General features: G+C 41.7%; 1 pseudogene; it reads right to left on the bottom strand.

Moving 5' to 3' along the window:
* Positions 1-14796: 14796 nt before the first annotated feature.
* On the bottom strand, positions 14797-14920 carry LOC120099505 (small nucleolar RNA SNORA17; annotated as a pseudogene).
* Positions 14921-16440: the final 1520 nt, after the last annotated feature.

The following is a 16440-nucleotide window of genomic DNA, read 5'->3' as shown; positions in this document are numbered from 1 at the left end:
ATGGGATTATTTCTATCTTTCTGTACCTGTTGAGGCCCGTTTTTTGACCAATTATATGGTCAATTTTGGAGAAAGTACCATGAGGAGCTGAGAAGAAGGTATATCCTTTTGCTTTAGGATAGAATGTTCTATAAATATCCGTTAAGTCCATTTGGCTCATGACTTCTCTTAGTCTGTCTACATCACTGTTTAATTTCTGTTTCCATGATCTGTCCATTGATGAGAGTGGGGTGTTGAAATCTCCCACTATTATTGTGTGAGGTGCAATGTGTGTTTTGAGCTTTAGTAAGGTTTCTTTTACATATGTAGGTGCCCTTGTATTTGGGGCATAGATATTTAGGATTGAGAGTTCATCTTGGTTGATTTTTCCTTTGATGAATATGAAGTGTCCTTCCTTATCTTTTTTGATGACTTTTAGTTGAAAATTGATTTTATTTGATATTAGAATGGCTACTCCAGCTTGCTTCTTCTGACCATTTGCTTGGAAAGTTGTTTTCCAGCCTTTCACTCTGAGGTAGTGTCTGTCTTTGTCTCTGAGGTGTGTTTCCTGTAGGCAGCAGAATGCAGGGTCCTCGTTGCGTATCCAGTTTGTTAATCTATGTCTTTTTATTGGGGAGTTGAGGCCATTGATATTGAGAGATATTAAGGAATAGTGATTATTGCTTCCCGTTATATTCATATTTGATGTGAGGTTATGTTTGTGTGCTTTCATTCTCTTTGTTTTGTTGCCAAGACGATTAGTTTCTTGCTTCTTCTAGGGTATAGCTTGCCTCCTTATGTTGGGCTTTACCATTTATTATCCTTTGTAGTGCTGGATTTGTAGAAAGATATTGTGTAAATTTGGTTTTGTCATGGAATATCTTGGTTTCTCCATCAAAGTTAATTGAGAGTTTTGCTGGATACAGTAATCTGGGCTGGCATTTGTGTTCTCTTAGGGTCTGTATAACATCAGTCCAGGATCTTCTGGCCTTCATAGTTTCTGGCGAGAAGTCTGGTGTGATTCTGATAGGTCTCCCTTTATATGTTACTTGACCTTTTTCCCTTACTGTTTTTAATATTCTTTCTTTATTTTGTGCGTTTGGTGTTTTGACAATTATGTGACGGGAGGTGTTTCTTTTCTGGTCCAATCTATTTGGAGTTCTGTAGGCTTCCTGTATGTCTATGGGTATCTCTTTTTTTAGGTTAGGGAAGTTTTCTTCTATGATTTTGTTGAAGATATTTACTGGTCCTTTGAGCTGGGAGTCTTCACTCTCTTCTATACCTATTATCCTTAGGTTTGATCTTCTCATTGAGTCCTGGATTTCCTGTATGTTTTGGACCGGTAGCTTTTTGCGCTTTACATTATCTTTGACAGTTGAGTCAATGATTTCTATGGAATCTTCTGCTCCTGAGATTCTCTCTTCCATCTCTTGTATTCTGTTGGTGAAGCATGTATCTACAGCTCCTTGTGTCTTCTTTTGGTTTTCTATATCCAGGGTTGTTTCCATGTGTTCTTTCTTGATTGCTTCTATTTCCATTTTTAATTCCTTCAACTGTTTGATTGTGTTTTCCTGGAATTCTTTCAGGGATTTTTGCGATTCCTCTCTGTAGGCTTCTACTTGTTTATTAATGTTTTCCTGTGCTTCCCTAAGTGTGTTCAGGTCTTTCCTGAAGTCCTCCAGCATCATGATCAAATATGATTTTGAAACTAGATCTTGCTTTTCTGGTGTGTTTGGATATTCCATGCTTGTTTTGGTGGGAGAATTGGGCTCCGATGGTGCCATGTAGTCTTGGTTTCTGTTGCTTGTGTTCCTGCGCTTGCCTCTCGCCATCAGATTATCTCTAGTGTTACTTTGTTCTGCTATTTCTGACAGTGGCTAGACTGTCCTATAAGCCTGTGTGTCAGGAGTGCTGTATACCTGTTTTCCTCTCTTTCAGTCAGTTATGGGGACAGAGTGTTCTGCTTTCGGGCGTGTAGTTTTTCCTCTCTACAGGTCTTCAGCTGTTCCTGTGGGCCTGTGTCTTGAGTTCACCAGGCAGCTTTCTTGCAGCAGAAAATTTGGTCTTACCTGTGGTCCCGAGGCTCAGGTTTGCTCGTGGGGTGCTGTCCAGGGGCTCTCTGCAGCGGCAGCAACCAGGAAGACTTGTGCCGCCCCTTCCGGGAGCTTCAGTGCACCAGGGTTCCAGATGGTCTTTGGCTTTTTCCTCTGGCGTCCGAGATGTGTGTGCAGGGAGCAGTCTCTTCTGGTTTCCCAGGCCTGTCTGCCTCTCTGAAGGTTTAGCTCTCCCTCCCACGGGATTTGGGTGCAGAGAACTGTTTATCCGGTCTGTTTCCTTCAGGGTCCGGCGGTGTCTCTGGCAGGGGTCCTGCCGCTCCTGGGCCCTCCCCCACGGGAGCCCAGAGGCCTTATACAGTTTCCTCTTGGGCCAGGGATGTGGGCAGGGGTGAGCAGTGTTGGTGGTCTCTTCCGCCATGCAGCCTCAGGAGTGCCCACCTGAGCAGGCGGTTGGGTCTCTCTCTCACCGGGTCTGGGAGCAGAGAGCTGCTGCGGGCCGGGATCCGCGGGTGTGGGACTTCCGGTAAACACAGAACGTGCCCGGTTCTAGAGAAATTCTGCTTCCGTGTGTCCCAAGCTCACCAGGCAGCTTTCTTGCAGCAGAAAATTTGGTCTTACCTGTGGTCCCGAGGCTCAGGTTTGCTCGTGGGGTGCTGTCCAGGGCCTCTCTGCAGCGGCAGCAACCAGGAAGACCTGTGCCGCCCCTTCCTGGAGCTTCAGTGCATCAGGGTTCCAGATGGTCTTTGGCTTTTTCCTCTGGCGTCCGAGATGTGTGTGCAGGGAGCAGTCTCTTCTGGTTTCCCAGGCCTGTCTGCCTCTCTGAAGGTTTAGCTCTCCCTCCCACGGGATTTGGGTGCAGAGAACTGTTTATCCGGTCTGTTTCTTTCAGGTTCCGGCAGTGTCTCAGGTGCAGGGGTCCTGCCGCTCCTGGGCCCTCCCCCACGGGAGCCCAGAGGCCTTATACAGTTTCCTCTTGGGCCAGGGATGTGGGCAGGGGTGAGCAGTGTTGGTGGTCTCTTCCGCTCTGCAGCCTCAGGAGTGCCCACCTGACCAGGCGGTTGGGTCTCTCTCTCACCGGGTCTGGGAGCAGAGAGCTCATGTATTTACATTTAAAATATTATCCACCTTTCTAGTTTCCCTTCCTCAAACCCCATATTTCATCCACTCTCCCTCTTACTTCTATGAGGGTGCTCCCCCACCCACTCCCACCTCCCCTTCCTGGCATTCCCCTACATTAGGGCATCAAGCTTTCCAAGGACCAAGGGCCTCTTGTCTCATTGATAGCCATCCAACAAGGCCATCCTCTGCTACATATGCTGGACCCATGGTTTGCTCCATGTGTACTCTTTGGTGGTTTACTGCCTGGGATTTCTGGAGGGTCTGATTTTAAATATTTCTGTTTTTCCTATGGGGTTGCATACCCCTTCAGCTTTTTCAGTCCCTTCTCTAACTCCCCCATTGGGGTTCCTATGCTCAGTCCAATTGCTGGCTGTGAGCATCAGAATCTGCATTTGTTAGGTTCTGGCAGAGTCTCTCAGTAGACAGCTATAACAGGCTCCTGTCAACAAAGCATTTCTTGGCATCGGCAATATTGTCTGCGTTTGAGGGCTGTATATGGCCTGGATCCCCAGATGGGGCAGTCTCTGAATGGCCTTTCCTTCAGTCTCTGCTCCACACTTTGTCCGCATATTTTCTTTAGAGGTTAAAATTTTTGAGATGGGTGGGTGGCTCCATCCATCAACAGGGGCTGTGGATATGGTCTCTACAGGTTCTATCTCACCATTCTTGGGTATTTTGGCTAATGTCATCCCTGTTGGGTCCTGGGAATTTCTTGCTTCCCTAGCATCTAGGACTTTCCATTGGCTAACTCTCAGTTCCCCACCCCCCCACTGCTATACACCTCTGTTCAATTTCCTGTCTCTCTGTACTCCTCATTCTCTTTCCACACCTGATCCTGCTCCCTCTGTCCTCCCTTTCCCCTCTCCTGCCCAGGTCTTGCCCTCTATCTACTTTAATTATTGTGTTCCCCCTACTAAGTAGGACTGAAGCTTCAACACCTTGGTTTTCCTAATTCTTGAGCTTCATAAGATCTGTGACTTGCATTTTAGGTATTCAGAGGGTTTTTTTTTTTTTTTTACTAATATACCCTTATCAGTGTGTGGTCTTTGTGACTGGGCTATCTCACTCAGGAAGATATGTTCTAGGTCTATTTGTTTGCCTGAGAATTTCATGAAGTCATTGTGGTATTTTTTAATATTATTAATTGAGACTGCTGGTCATCCTACAAAGTCACCCTCCTCTTCCTCCTCTTAGCTTCTTCCAGCTTTCCCTTAATTCAACCACAGGGATCACCAGCTTGGTTGGAGATCATATATATATATATATATGCATGCATCTGACTCTCTCAGTTGCTTATTGGGCCTCTTAGAGGGCAGTCATAATAGGCCCCTGTTTGTAAGCACACCATAGCATTAGTAATAGTGTCAGGCACTGGAGCCTCTCTTTGTGATGGATCCCAATTTGGGCCAGTCATTGGACCTCCTTTCCTTCAGGCTCTTCTCCATTTTTGTCCCTGCAGTTCTGACAGCAACAAATCTGGGTCAGAATATTTGACTGTGGGATAGCAACCCCATCTCTTGAGTCCCTGTCTTTCTCCTGGAGGTAGACTCTACAAATTCACTCTCTCCATCGTAGGGCATTTCATCGAAGGTTCCTCCCTTAAAGTCTTAAGAGTCTCACACATCCCAGAGTATTTCTCTCCCCCTTCTACGATTGCTTTCTTCTCCCTTCCAAGTGAGACTAAGGCATCCTCACTTGGGCCATTCGGCTTGTGAAACTTCATGAGTTCTGTGGATTGTATCCTGGATATTCTGTAATTTTTGGCTAATATCTACCTTTTGGGTTTGTTACCCCACTCAGATTATAATATCTAGTTCCTTCCATTTGCCTGCAAAACTCATGATGTCCTCATTCTTAATAATTGAGTAATATTACATTGCATAGATGAGCCACATATTTTGTATCAATTCTTCTGTTGTGGGACATCTGTGTTGTTCATAACATCTGGTTACACAAAAAGGCTGCTATAAACATAGTAAAACACATGCCTCTGTGGCATGATGGGGTATCTTTTGGGTATATGCCCAAGAGTGGTATAGCTGGGTCTTCAGGTAGATCTATTTCAAATTTTATGAGGAACCTCCAAATTGATTTACAGAGTATTTGTAATAGTTTGCAATCACACCAGCACATCTGCCCCTTCATGTGTTGTCACCTGAGTTTTTGATCTTAGCCATTCTGATTGGTATAAGGTGGAATCTAAGGTTCATTTTGATTTGCATTTCTTGATGTCTAAAGACTTTAACAATTTTTTTTAAGTGCTTGTCAGCTGTTTGAGATTCCTCTGTTGTGAATTTTCTGTTTAGTTCCATATCCCATTTTTTTCATTGGGTCGTTTGGTTTCTTGGTGGTTTATTCCTTGAGTTATGTATATATTTTGGATATGTGTTGTCTATCAGATGTGCAGTTAGTGAAGAAATTTTTTGCCAATCGTAGGTTGATGATTTGCCTTATCAACTATGTCTTTTGCCTTAGAAACTTTCCAGTTTCATGAGGTCCCATTTATCAATTCCTTTTTTTTAAGTTTCATTATTTTTTTCCATCTTTATTAACTCGGGTATTTCTTATTTACATTTCAATTGTTATTCCCTTTCCAGGTTTCCAGGCCAACATCCCCCTAATCCCTTCCCCCTCCCCATCTCCTTCTATGTGGGTGTTCCCCTCCCCATCCCCCCATTACCATCCTCCCCCCAACAATCCCATTCACTGGGAGTTGAATCTTGGCAGGACCAAGGGCTTTCCCTTCCACTGGTACTCTTACTAGGTTATTCATTGCTACCTATGAGGTTGGAGCCCAAGTTCAGTCCATGTATAGTCTTTGGGTAGTGGCTTAGTCCCTGGGAGCTCTGGTTGGCTGGCATTGTTGTTCATATGGGGTCTCAAGCCCCTTCAAGCTCTTTCAGTCCTTTCTCTGATTCCTTCAACTGGGGTCCTGTTCTCTGTTCAGTGGTTTGCTGCTGGCATTCGCCTATGTATTTGCTGTATTCTGGCTGTCTCTCAGGAGAGATCTACATCCGGTTCCTGTCATCCTGCACTTCTTTGCTTCATCCATCTTAAATAGTTTGAAGGGGCTCGAGACCCCATATGTACAACAATGCCAAGCAACCAGAGCTTCCAGGGACTAAGCCACTACCTAAAGACTATACATGGACTGACCCTGGGCTCCAACCTCATAGGTAGCAATGAATATCCTAGTAAGAGCACCAGTGGAAGGGGAAGCCCTGGGTCCTGCTAAGACTGAACCCCCAGTGAACTAGACTGTTGGGGGGAGGGCGGCAATGGGGGGAGGGTTGGGAGGGGAACACCCATAAGGAAGGGGAGGGGGGAGGGGGATGTTTGCCCTGAAACCAAAGAATTATTATTAAGTATTAAATAAATTTAAAAGAAAAATAGTTTGGAGGCTGTATATGTGTGGGCCACATGTAGAACAGGCTCTAAATGGGTGTTCCTTCTGCCTCTTTGGAGCCTGAGACATTGGAGTTTAGTTTAGGAAATTTACCCCTGTGCTAATGAGCTCCAGGTTCCTTCCCACTTTCTCTTCTATTAGATTCAGTATAACTGGTTCCAAGTTGAGGTCCTTGAATCAGTTGGACTTGAGCTTTGTGTGAGGTGTCAAATATGGATCTATTTCTATTTTTCTATATGTAGACTGCCCTTTAATCAAGCACCATTCATTGAAGATGTTTTAATTTTTCCATTGCATATTTTTGTCTTCTGTGTCAAAGACCAAGTGTCCATAACTGTGTGCTTTTATTTCTGGGTCTTCATCTATATTCCAGTGATCAACAGATTCAAAACATTTCCCACCAAAATCATAACAGCATTATCCAAAGACATAGAAAAAATAATTCTCAAATTCATATGAAAAAGCAAAACCCCAGAATAGAGAAAAAATAATAATTGATAACAATGAAAGAACTTCTGGGCAAATCACCATCCAAAACCTCAAGCATTATTACAGAGCAATAGTGATAAATACTGTATGATATTGGTACAGAGACAGGCAGGTAGATCAGTGGAATAGAATTGAAGACCCAGAAAATCACCAATACATCCGTGATCACTTGCTCTTTGACAAAGGCGCTAAAACCATCCACTGGAAAAGACAGCATTTTCAGCAAATGGTGCTAGTTCAACTGCTAGTCAGCATGTAGAAGAATGCAGATCGATCCATTCATATCACCTTGTACAAAGCTCAAGTCCAAGTGGATCAAGGACCTCCACATCAAACAAGATACACTGAAAATAGTAGAAGAGAAAGTGGGGAAGTGCCTTGTACACATGGGTACAGGGAAAATTTTCCTGAAGAGAACACCAATGACTTATGCTCTAAGACCAAGATTCAACAAATAGGACCTCATAAAATTGCAAAGCTTTTGTAAGGCAAAGGACATGATCAATAGGACAAAATGGCAACAAATGTATTGGGAAAAGAGTTTTACCAATCGTACACCCAATAGAGAGCTAATATCATATTCATATATATATAATATATATAACACACACACACACACACACACACACACACACACACACACACACACACATATATATATATATATATATATATATATATATATATATATATATATGTGGAACTCAGGAAGTTAGATTGCAGACCTATTAAAATGGGTACAGAGATAAACAATTCTCAACTGAGGAATATCAAACAGCTGAGAAGTACCTAAAGAAATGTTCAGCATCCTTAGTCATCAGGGAAATGCAAATCAAAACATACTTGAGATTCTACCTCACACCAGTCAGAATGACTAAGATAAAAAACTCAGATGACAGCAAATGCTGGTAATGATGTGGAGAAATACGAACATTCCTCCATTGTTGGTGGGATTGCAAGCTGGTACAACCTGTCTGAAAATAAATCTGGAGGCTCATCAGAAAATTGGATATTATATTACCTGAGGTCCAAGCTATACCACTCCTGGACATATACCCAAAAGATGCTCCAACATATAACAAGGACTCATGCTCCACTATATTCATAGCATCCTTATTTATAATAGGCAGAACCTGGAAAGGAACAAGATGTCCTTCAACAGGAATAGATACAGAAAATGTGGTACATATTCACAATTGTATACTACTCAGCTATTAAATCAATGACTTCATGAAATTCTTAGGCAAATGGATGGATCTAGAAAATTTCATCCTGAATGAGGTAACCAAATCACAAAAGAACACACATGATATATACTTACTGATAAGTGAATATTAAGCCCAATAGCTTGGAATATACAAAATATAATTTACATATCACATGAAGCTCAAGAAAAAGTCAGATAAAAGTGTAGATGCTTCAGTACTTTTCAGAAGGGGGAATAAAATACTCATAGGAGGAAATATGGCGACAAAGTGTAGAGCAGAGTATAAAGGAAAGGTTATCCAGTGACTACCACACATGTATCCCACACTCAGTCTCCAAACCCAGTCACTATTGGATGCCAAGAGGTGCATGCTAACAGGAGCCAGATATAGCTGTCTCCTGAGAGGCTTTGTCAGAGCCTTACTGAAACAGATGAGGATGCTGTTAGCCAACCATTGGACTGAGTCCAGGTCCTCAATGGAGGAGTTAGAGAAAGGACTGAAGTAACTGAGGGGGGTTGCACCCCCATAGGAAGAAAAACATTATCAAAAAAGCAGAACCCCATAGCTTCCAGGGACTAAACCACCAACCACAGTTTACACACAGTGGGACCCATGACTCCTACCACATATGGAGCAGAGGATGTGCCTTGTTGTGCATCAGTGGGAGGAGAGGCCTTTGGTCTTGTGAAGAATCCATGCCCTAATGTAGGGGAATGCCAGAAAGGGGTGGTAGGAGTAGGTGAGTAGGTGGGGGAGCACCCTCATGGAGGCAATAGGTGGGGGGATGAGATGGGAGTGTTTCATCAAAGGGATACAGATCGGAAAAGAAGAGGTCAAAATATCACTATTTGCAGATGACATGATAGTATATTTAAGTGATCCCAAAAGTTCCACCAGAGAACTACTAAAGCTGATAAACAACTTCAGCAAAGTGGCTGGGTATAAAATTAACTCAAATAAATCAGTTGCCTTCCTCTATACAAAAGAGAAACAAGCCGAGAAAGAAATTAGGGAAACGACACCCTTCATAATAGACCCAAATAATATAAAGTACCTCGGTGTGACTTTAACCAAGCAAGTAAAAGATCTGTACAATAAGAACTTCAAGACACTGAGGAAAGAAATTGAAGAAGACCTCAGAAGATGGAAAGATCTCCCATGCTCATGGATTGGCAGGATTAATATAGTAAAAATGGCCATTTTACCAAAAGCAATCTACAGATTCAATGCAATCCCCATCAAAATACCAATCCAATTCTTCAAAGAGTTAGACAGAACAATTTGCAAATTCATCTGGAATAACAAAAAACCCAGGATAGCTAAAGCTATCCTCAACAATAAAAGGACTTCAGGGGGAATCACTATCCCTGAACTCAAGCAGTATTACAGAGCAATAGTGATAAAAACTGCATGGTATTGGTACAGAGACAGACAGATAGACCAATGGAATAGAATTGAAGACCCAGAAATGAACCCACACACCTATGGTCACTTGATTTTTGACAAAGGAGCCAAAACCATCCAATGAAAAAAGATAGCATTTTCAGCAAATGGTGCTGGTTCAACTGGAGAGCAACATGTAGAAGAATGCAGATCGATCCATGCTTATCACCCTGTACAAAGCTTAAGTCCAAGTGGATCAAGGACCTCCACATCAAACCAGACACACTCAAACTAATAGAAGAAAAACTAGGGAAACATCTGGAACACATGGGCACTGGAAAAAATTTCCTGAACAAAACACCAATGGCTTATGCTCTAAGATCAAGAATCGACAAATGGGATCTCATAAAACTGCAAAGCTTCTGTAAGGCAAAGGACACTGTGGTTAGGACAAAACGGCAACCAACAGATTGGGAAAAGATCTTTACCAAACCTACAACAGATAGAGGCCTTATATCCAAAATATACAAAGAACTCAAGAAGTTAGACCGCAGGGAAACAAATAACCCTATTAAAAAATGGTGTTCAGAGCTAAACAAAGAATTCACAGCTGAGGAATGCCGAATGGCTGAGAAACACCTAAAGAAATGTTCAACATCTTTAGTCATAAGGGAAATGCAAATCAAAACAACCCTGAGATTTCACCTCACACCAGTGCGATTGGCTAAGATCAAAAACTCAGGTGACAGCAGATGCTGGCGAGGATGTGGAGAAAGAGGAACACTCCTCCATTGTTGGTGGGATTGCAGACTGGTAAAACCATTCTGGAAATCAGTCTGGAGGTTCCTCAGAAAATTCGACATTGAACTGCCTGAGGATCCAGCTATACCTCTCTTGGGCATATACCCAAAAGATGCCTCAACATATAAAAGAGACACGTGCTCCACTATGTTCATCGCAGCCTTATTTATAATAGCCAGAAACTGGAAAAAACCCAGATGCCCTTCAACAGAGGAATGGATACAGAAAATGTGGTACATCTACACAATGGAATATTACTCAGCTATCAAAAACAACGAGTTTATGAAATTCGTAGGCAAATGGTTGGAACTGGAAAATATCATCCTGAGTGAGCTAACCCAATCACAGAAAGACATACATGGTATGCACTCATTGATAAGTGGCTATTAGCCCAAATGCTTGAATTACCCTAGATCCCTAGAACAAACGAAACTCAAGACGGATGATCAAAATGTGAATGCTTCACTCCTTCTTTAAATGAGGAAAAAGAATACCCTTGGCAGGGAAGGGAGAGGCAAAGATTAAAACAGAGACTTAAGGAACACCCATTCAGAGCCTGCCCCACATGTGGCCCATACATATACAGCCACCCAATTAGACAAGATGGATGAAGCAAAGAAGTGCAGACCAACAGGAGCTGGATGTAGATCGCTCCTGAGAGACCCAGCCAGAATACAGCAAATACAGAGGCGAATGCCAGCAGCAAACCACTGAACTGAGAATAGGTCCTCTATTGAAGGAATCAGAGAATGAACTGGAAGAGCATGAAGTGGCTCGAGACCCCAAAAGTACAACAATGCCAAGCAACCAGAGCTTCCAGGGACTAAGCCACTACCTAAAGACTATACATGGACTGACCCTGGACTCTGACCCTATAGGTAGCAATGAATATCCTAGTAAGAGCACCAGTGGAAGGGGAAGCCCTGGGTCCTGCTAAGACTGAACCCCCCGTGAACTAGTCTATGGGGGGAGGGCGGCAATGGGGGGAGGGTTGGGAGGGGAACACCCATAAGGAAGGGGAGGGGAGGGGGGAGGGGGATATTTGCCCGGAAACCAGGAAAGGGAATAACACTCGAAATGTATATAAGAAATACTCAAGTTAATAAAAAAAAAAAAAAAAGAGATGGGAGTGTTTCTTGAGGGGAAACCAGGAAAGGGCATAAATGTGAAATGTAAGTGGAGAAAATATCCACTAAAAGAAAAGAAAAATAAAATACATTGTGCTGAATATACTCATAGAAATCTTAGAGAACATTTCAATATTTCTCAATTAAATTTCTAAGTTAATAGGTAAAGAAAAAGTATTTGTTTTTGTCTTTCCTTCCAAGAAACTTTGCAGAAGTTAAAATTACTGTTTATAATGTACATAAGAAGATACTTTTATGTAGTTTTTCTCATGTAGGTATTATGCTTAAAATAATGTTAAGACATTAAAAGTATTTTCTAGGAATGGCCATTCAGGGCCTGCCCCCACATGATATACATACATACATATATATATATATATATATATATATATATATATATATCACCAAAATTACATAAAATTGAAGAAACTAAGAAGTTCTTGCTGACAGGACCCAGATATAGATATCTCTTGAGAGGCACAACCAGAGCATGTCAAATACTGAGGTGAATGTTAGCAGCAAACCATTGAACTGAGAATGGGATCCCCGTTGGAGGAATTAGAGAAAGGTTTGAAAGAGTTGTAGGGGCTTGAAACCCCTTAAGAACAACAATGTCAACCAACCAGAGCTCCCAGGGACTAAACAAGTAACCCAAAGACTGGACTGACCCGTGGCTCCAGCTGCATACGTAGCAGAGGATGGCCTTGTTGAGCACCAATGAAAGGAGAAGACCGTGTTCCTGCCAAGGCTGGACCCACTCCCCCAGTGTAGGGGAATGTCAGGGGGTGGTAAGGGGGGTGGATGAAGAAGGGATCACCCTTATAGAAGAAGAGGAGGGGGATGGGATAGGGGGTTTATGTCCTGGAAACTGGGAAGGAAATAACATTTGAAATGTTAATTAAAAAATCCAATAAAAAAGTGTTTTCTAGTTCCATTTTTTTAAATAAGAGCTTTTGTCAGCATAACAAATGCCTTAGCAAGCAATATATGAAAGGAAGAATTAATTTTGGCTCGTGGTACCAATGGTTTCAATGTATACTTCACCATTTTTGGCCCATGCTGAGAGAGAATTTGATGACAGAAGGGCAATTTAGAGCAAAATAATGGATGCTATAATGTTCAAAAAGAGCAACACAAACTGGAGGCAGCAACAATAACCTACTAACCTAAGAACACATTCAGAGTGACTCATCTTCTCAGATTTCCTGTATGGTGACTGCACCCTAACATATTTGGAAGTTCCTAAAATAGACCTGCCAGCTGAGCATCAAGTCCTGAAAGTAAATGCCAGCAAGATATTTTATATTCACACCACAACTGTAATCGGAGTGTGGTAGTTGGCCTCTGTAATCCCAGCTCTCAAGAGGCTGAGGCAAGTGGACAACTATGAGTTTAAAGCAAGCCTTTTTGACGTAGCAGAACACAAAATTCTGTTCAGAAATCAAACAAGCAAATAATCAAATAATGTAGCAGCACCAATAAGAGGGTAAGATAATTCTGTATTTTTCATTTATTTCTTCATGATATGCATAGTGGGTTTTGTATAACATGTTCATTTCCACAGCCACTGAAATGATTATGACAATATACCTATTATATTTTTATTGAATGCATTTTATTTTTATTGTTTGTTTTTTAACTTTTTATTACATTCTTTGTCAATTGCCCATTATGCATCCCAATCCCTACTGTCTCCTCATCTCTTCACATCCATCCTCCACCCTGGTAACTGCCCCCACCCAAACAGAAAAAAAAATCTCATTGTGGAAGCTATAGTGTGTTACACTGTGCCTCACAGTATATGCTTTTTTCTACACATCTGCTTGCAAGTGTTCATTTCAATGACTCATTAGTCTAGTATGAGCCCTTTGGCTTCTCATACTCTGTCAATGCTGGAACTTCACTGTGACACCTCTCAGATATTCTGTTGTTGCTCAGTATCATGGAGATCCTGTATTTTTGGTTCTGTAAGACTGGCCCCTTTATGTACTCTGGGGGTGGGCCAATTCAAAGCCTGTATCAGGACATGAGAGGTATCAGACATAGTCAGCTGGCTGACTATCCCACTCTCATGCCCTAGGGCCTGGCTTACCCACAAACCCTCAACAAGTGCCCTGCTTCCCAAGAATGGTGCAGCGTCAGCTCTCCCAAGTGTTAGAGCCGGTGAGGGACAGAGCCAGTTCTCCTGCTCTGGTGACCTTAGGGCCAGCTTTCCTTCCTGCTGTAGCTGTCAAGGTACAACATGGGGGTATCTCTCTCATGGCCATGTTACTGTCTGCAGACAAGCTGTGGGGCCAGATCTCCCATGATCACTCCTTTGGGCCAGCACACCTACATCCCTGCCACCAGGGTCAGCTCTACTTTCTGCTTAAGGGGAGCTATAGGGACTACTCTTCCAAGAGCTGGAGTAGGTAAGGGGTAGAAAGAGTTCTGCTATTATGACCCAAGGACCAGATCACCCACCTGCCACAGGTGATCTTTGCCACAGAGAGAAAAGGGGAAGGATGGTATCTCTCTCTCTCACCCATACTACTTCATGGTAGAGAAGTTGCAGAGTCCCCTTTCTCATGCACATACTGTTGGGCCTGCTTACCAGCAACCCTCTACAGTGGCCTTCTTGCCTGTACAATGCATCTGGCTAGTGGCAAGGTCACCCCTCCTGCTCTCATATCTCCAGACCCATCTATACTATGATGCCCAGGCAAGGGGATGTGGCCAGTTCTGCACAGCCCTCAGATGTCAACATGTTTGTAGTATGCCAGACCAGACCAAGGAGGTCCACATGTCCTTTGGTGGTAACAGAAGTCTGTTAGTGCAGAGCCACAAACCCAGATGTGGTCCCTGGTGGCAGCAGAGGTCAGGACTCTACTACTCACATCAGGCTCTTTCTCACTGCACTGGATTCTACAGTTTTGCTTCTCTTTGTTATGTCCACATCCTTCTGTTTTTCTTTCTCTTTCACTTACCCACCACGTATTTAATCCTTTTAGTGGCACTGGGGGTATCTTAATGTCTGGAGTCAACTTGGGAGTGGTCTCAGGAGTGCTGTCCCATGATTGGGCAGTATGGCATTAGGTTGGGATCACCTGCCACACCTCCAGACCTGCATTGAACATGCTGTTCAGGGCGGGGTTTTTTCTAGTATCTGTCTGTTCCCTTCCCTGGAAACCTGTAAAGGCCAGAATGGTGACTGACTGGCAATTATTTCATACTCTCTTTTTTCAGGGAGTGTTAAGTTACTAGTCATTCAAAGGGTCACCTAGCATAAACATAGCCTCTCTCCTCTCTGCCACCTACTGATGTACATGTGACACAGCAGCCTTATCTACAATGAATGTCTCTAAAGACGATTTTCTTGGGGTTTTTTGTTTGTTTGTTTAATTTTTATATTTTGTTAAGATGCATTTATTTTTATGTGTATGTGTGCCTGCATGACTGTTTCTGTGTCATCTGCTTACATGATAATAAATTCCCTGCAACTAAAGTTAAGATAGTTAAAACCCACTTGATATAGGTTCTAGGAAACAAAGCTGATTCTTTTGGAAGAATAACAAGTACATACAAATTGAGCCAATTCTCGAGGCCCCCCTACTTCTTTTGAACCAGTTTCTTTCCATTCTTCATCCCTGAAGTGTTTGTAATTTTATGCTAATTTCTAATATTTCTTCATATATGTGTGGGGGGGTGTGTTTCAATTCAATATATGGCATTGCATGAAAATTCAGTCTGTCCTACAGCACTTGCTGTTTAACCAAATGCCCCAATCTTCTTATTTTTCTTTTCTTGTGTAGTAGAAAATACACATAGATGTTTACATTCCATGTTAAGGTTAAATATATTAATTTTCTATTTCATGTGCTAATGTCTCAATATTTAATTTAAGTATTTTATCTGAAGTTTTAAATTATTGGAATACAGTTCAAATTTCAAAGTTACTCTCAGACTTACTAATTATATTCTGCTTTTATGATCATACTCTTATTTGAGTTCTATTTACTTCTCTCATTGTGAAAATATCATTTGAGCTGCAGAAAATAGTTGAGGAATTTGCTTAGAAGGTAAATTACAGGCTTTAGAGATATAAACCAAATGAGAAAGATCAATGTCTTAGAATACTAATATAAAAATTCAACCAAAATAACGGAACAAATAATGGAGGAATATATCTCATAGCTGATATGAGATTTAATTTGCCAAATTTAATGTCTGCAGAATGCCATTCCCAATAGCTGAAAAAATTCTATATAAGAACTTCATTTTAAAATGTTATAACATTAAAATGAAAATAAGATGAAAAAGGTTCCACTACTTAAATCAACTGAATAAAAGAAAATATTGAAATGTATATGAAACAGAGTATTGTCCTCAATGTTAGCTTCTAGAAGCCTACAGATTACAGGAGAAAAGAAAACTAGAGACACATCTAATGTCTTCAAAAATTTTAAGTAAAACTGCTTTCATTCCCTTATTGTGTAAATGGAAAGTCACTAATATACATTCATAATTTATTTAACAAGAAATAGAGAAGCAAGGACATTGGAATGGGAAGTCAGTCACTCCAGTAGAGGATATAGAAGTAGGTAACAATAGTTGCCCCAAATACAAGAGGGACTTACATTTGTTGAAATGATCTCTATTTGTCTTCTATGGCCACTTATTCCTATTTATTAAGTTTCTGTTTCTCCTGGGCCCTAATTTTTCCACAGTCTGGTGTGGCTGTTGACATGTGAGTAAAAGAACATTTTGAAAATATTCCTCATTTTAATAAATAATATCAGATAAGGATTTTAGCGTTTTGGTTTAAAATCTAACTTGCCTGAGTAATGTTTTTAATACTCCATATTCTAGTTAAAACTGCAAATATTACTAGT

Source organism: Rattus norvegicus, chromosome X, assembly GCF_036323735.1.
Source record: "Rattus norvegicus strain BN/NHsdMcwi chromosome X, GRCr8, whole genome shotgun sequence".
Lineage (NCBI taxonomy): Eukaryota > Metazoa > Chordata > Mammalia > Rodentia > Muridae > Rattus > Rattus norvegicus.
Note: the sequence above shows the minus strand (reverse complement) of the source record. Positions and strands in the feature narration are given on the sequence as shown.